This window comes from Leptopilina heterotoma, unplaced genomic scaffold (assembly GCF_015476425.1).
Source record: "Leptopilina heterotoma isolate Lh14 unplaced genomic scaffold, ASM1547642v1 Lhet_145, whole genome shotgun sequence".
Lineage (NCBI taxonomy): Eukaryota > Metazoa > Arthropoda > Insecta > Hymenoptera > Figitidae > Leptopilina > Leptopilina heterotoma.
The window spans coordinates 356,017-360,966 of NW_025110863.1; positions in this window are offsets into that span (position 1 = coordinate 356,017).

The following is a 4,950-nucleotide window of genomic DNA, read 5'->3' on the forward strand; positions in this document are numbered from 1 at the left end:
GCTACCCAGGTAGAATTCCAATACTGACTGCATTTTATTATATTAAAGCTTGTTATTTGATTATTAAAGAATGGGGAGTATTTACTTCAATATTAATGATTATTATTAATATTTTTGTAGTAAATAAACTTTTATGAGTGTCATTAAAAATGTAAATAGTTATTAGAATTGCTTTTATTGGACTAAGTTTTTAAAAAAAATATTTTTCTTATTTTCTTTCATTAATTTAGACAGACTATCTTATTTAAATTAATAATTATTTATAATTATTATTATTGTTAATAATTATTTAAACCTATACTTTATGTAACATTATTAAGAATTATACACAAAACACTTAAAACTAAGACGGAAAAATATCGCACGCACGGGGGACCGAACCCTAGACCTCGAGGACGCAAGTCGAATACACATACCGCATAGCCACGCAAGCTTGGAAGCGACCTCGCTTAAACTTCCTTTTGAATCATGGGACCGTTATATACAGTGTTATCATAATAAATTGACTGTATCATATTTATTTATAGAAAAATTATTAAAAATGTATGTTATATATATATATATATATATATATATATATATATATAAATTAATATGTTTATCATAATAATATGGTAAAAATTGTTAATTTAATTATTTATTCTATATTATTTATAATTTAACTATTTTTTAAAATAATAAAAATTTTTTCATTATTAATAATTCACAATAATACTAAAAATTATTAATTAATAATAATTTATTTTTTTGCCTTAAACATGGAATTTCAATTTAAGTGTGAAAAACAATTAAGAGTTTTTAAGAGTTATAAATGTCAAAAATAATATGTTAATATTATAACCACAAAAAAATTTAACATTTTAGGCAATATTTTTGGTTATCACCATGATAACATCGACAAATGGTTCACCTTCGACAATTGGTGCGTTTGTCCTATTGTTTTAAATTAAAGGAGAATAAATTCTTAAGACATCCCTCGAGGACAATTTTTGAGTTTTTAATTGTTTATAATTTTTATTTTCAAATTTCAATCAAAGTTAACAAATTAACACAATTTTTTAAAAACGGACGTTTATTTTCTTATTCCGTTACTGCACATGCTCTAAATCAGTTCAAATTAATCCAATATTACCAGCAGACAATTAAAAACCCATAAAGTAATATATTTCAATTGTCATAAACAACATTAATTAACAAATAGTTAACTTATGATCCTGTCCAACAGAAAATTTTTGTTGCAAATTTTCTTTTTTACTTAGGTTCTTTTAAAGAATATATGTCTTTTTTGCTTATAATATAACTTATTTAAATATTTAATATTATATATCCGTGGTCTTTTAACATTATCTAAATAAAAAAGTAAACGTGAAAAAAAAATTTTTGGTGGAAAGGAACAAAAATTAACTATTTGTTAATTAATATTATTTGTAACCATTTAAATAAGTTATTTTTTAAACAAAAAGGACACATATTTTTAAAATGAACTTAAATTAAAAAGTAGACGTGAAAAAAAATTTTTTTGGTGGACAGGAGCATAAGTTACATAACTATTTGTTATTTAATATATTGTTTATAACAATTTAAATAAGTTATTTTTTAATCAAAAAGGACAAATATTCTTTAAATAGACTTAAATTAAAAAGAAAATGTGAAAAAAAAATTTTTAGTGGAATAGGAATCAATGTTAACTATTTGTTAATTAATATTGTTTATAACAATTTAAATAAGTTATTTTATAATCAAAAAGGGCAAATATTCTTTAAATGAACTTAAATTAAAAAGAAAAGGTAAAAAAAACATTTTTTAGTGGAAAGAAATCAAAGTTAACTATTTGTTAATTAATATTGTTTATAACAATTGATATAAATTACTTTCTGTTTTATTAATTATATGGTGGTCATATTGTATTAATTTGAACTGATTCAGATCATATGCAGCAACGGAATAAGAAAATAAGCCTCCTTTTTTGAAAAATTGTATTAATTTGTTAACTTTGATTGAAAATAAAAATTATAAACAATTAAGAACTAAAAAATTGACCTTAAGGGATGTCTTAAGAATTTATTCGCCTTTAATTTAAAATAAAGAATACTGAAACCGGTTAAGAATTGTAGGCTGTAGACAGTTTTGAACAGTAAATTGTAAAAAAAATCCCATTGTGCGCTGTTTGTAGATCCTTGGGCAAACCCGGTCTGGTCCTGGTCGGGGCCACGAAGTCGGGGCCAGATCATGAAATCCCGACCGGGGCCAGGGCGGTAATCGGGAACAAAAGTGGCGATTTCTGCACGGGTGGAAGTGTGGAAAAATTTAAAACCTCTTGATTTTTCATCTCTAAGATGTCCTGGACTGTAAACAATTCTTATCTAAATAACTTCCCAAAAGAACCAGAGATATTGTTGTTAGAGTCTTTTTTCGTAATTGTCTAAATGAAAATTTGGATATTGCATCATTTTTTTCATAATAGAGACTGTCAAAATTTTTTTAATAAGTTTAATATATACACGGAGAAACTTTTTCTTATATAATATTAAATATATTTGGTTATGTTTATTCTAAAAGTACGTTAGAATGTGAGGATTTTTCGTGCGTTGTGCTAATAATTTCAACATTAATACGAAAATATGATAAGTTCGTTATATATTAAGCAACCTTCGGTGTACAAAAATTACTATCTGCATTAGAAATAGTCTTATTTTTCTTTAGAAAAGAATAAGATGCCATTTTTTGTTTGTGAAATAATACGGTAATTCTAACCTTTTTTACACATATAGATAGAATATATAAGAGACATTCTAACGTAACATACCAATTTTGGAAGGTCTGCGGGCGGACTTAACCGATTTCACCCGAGCATCACCGAGTCCATCACCTGACGTCGCGAACTAACCCTAATGTTTTCGAAGTTGAAATTCTAAAGAAGAAGAAGTTGAAATTCACACGTGTATGAAAGAAAAAACCTTTTATTAATAAACGTGAATGTCTCCTCATGCCAAATTAAATTCAAGAACTGTTCCTCAATATAACATAATTTTTTTCACGACTTTTACTTATTTACATAATTTGATTAGAAAGTTATTTAAAAAAATGCTCTCTCTCGAAGGTACATATTTTTCCACTCGTTTAATATATAAGGACGATTCAGCTGTGTACTTCTAACGAATCGTGCGATCTTTCGGTTTCCGTGACCAATCGTCGTGTCTTTACTTGCGTGTGCGTGTGTGCGTTAATAATATAGGTTAGGTTCTTACGTCGTGTTAAATATATTTACCTACAGTTACAGTGACATTCACTAATGCCATCTGCCATCAGATCCAAGTATCACTATCGTCTCTATGAGTATCTATAGACAATTAATTTGTTGTGTTTCTTTTTAATTCATGGCTTTCCCAACTTTGCAAAAATTATTATTTTCTTTCTAAAACAACATACTAATTTTCGTTAGTTTCCTTATGAAGAACTGTAAAATATATACTGAATGAGTGTTTTTGATAGTCTCAATAGCAATTTCTATAACCTATGTCGTTTTTCCCTTGAATCTAACCTAACATACTAAAATGTCTCACCAGTTTTAAGAATTAGTGGTATTAAAAGTTTCTCCGTGTATTCTTTTTCTTCAAATTACACAATAAAATTGTACCTAATCATTAATCTTGTATAAAAATGGCTTTTTAATAGAAAAATTCTCCTTTTTAGAAAAGGGCCCATATTGTCGATATTTAGTACTTAAGTACGAAATTTTTCAAAAATTGGTATCGCAATCTTTAATTCCGTTTTTCTCGAAATGAGGTTTGTGGCGTTCTAAACTTTGAAATTTCGTAACTCAGCGAATTTTTAACCAAAAAAGTTCTAAGACCACTCAAAATTTTCCCACAAAACACAGTATTTTTCTGGAAGTTTGCTGCAAGTTTTCTATGCAAAGTTCGCAAGTTTGCGTCCAAGTTTGCAGCAAACTTGCCTACAAATAAAAATGTCACCCTCTTGGCAAGTTTGCAATAAAAACTTGAGGAAAATTTGCAGCAAACTTTCTAAAATACCTAAAAAATTAAAAATTTTGTTTTTAAATAGCATATAATTTGATGAACTGTAGAGAAGGTGACTAAAATATAGTGCGAAGCTCTAGATGTCATAGTAAACTACTGCGCATACATATAATTTTTTGCTATTTGGCGCAAGTTTGCTGCAAACTTTCAATGCAAACTTGCGAAATTTGCATGGAAAACTTGCAGCAAACTTGCAGAATATGTCTGTGCTTTGTGGGTTCCAAATTTTGCCAGGAATACGCCCATATAGATAACTCTAATAGTGCCAAAGTGGGCCCTTTTCATGTGGACGTCCACATATATTCTATAAGATGGTTATAATAGTTTAATAATTACACATAAGTTAATAAACGAGAATGTTGAAAATAACAAGATTTTTGGCCAAAAATGCATAAAAAGTGACCATTCCCCCCCCTTAACTTCTAAACTATTCGACATGGAGAGCTGAAATTTTGTATGCTGGTGTATTTTTACTCAAATATTACAGGAAAAATATAGAGAACTTGATATGTAATGATGGCCATAGCGTTGTCAAGGAAAAACTAAAAAAATTTAAAAAAAAATTTTTTTTCTCCAACTTTTACATTATTTGATCTAATGAGCTGAAAATTAGTATCCTAGTGTATTATTACAGTCTGACGACAAAAAATTTATTTAAGAAACTTTTTGAAAAAAAAATAAAAAAAAATTGTTTTTAAATTTAAAAAAAAAAAAAATTTTTTTTAAAATTTTTTTTAGTTTAAACACGTGGCATTAAATATTTTAAGGAAGAGAGTGAAATTTTAAGAGAATAAATGAGAGATTGTTTTCTGACTTTAATTTCTTAACTAAAAAAAAAAAATTGGACAAGTGCGAGTTGTACTCGCACTGCAATGGCGGGTTCCGTACACAAATATTAAAACAATACTTG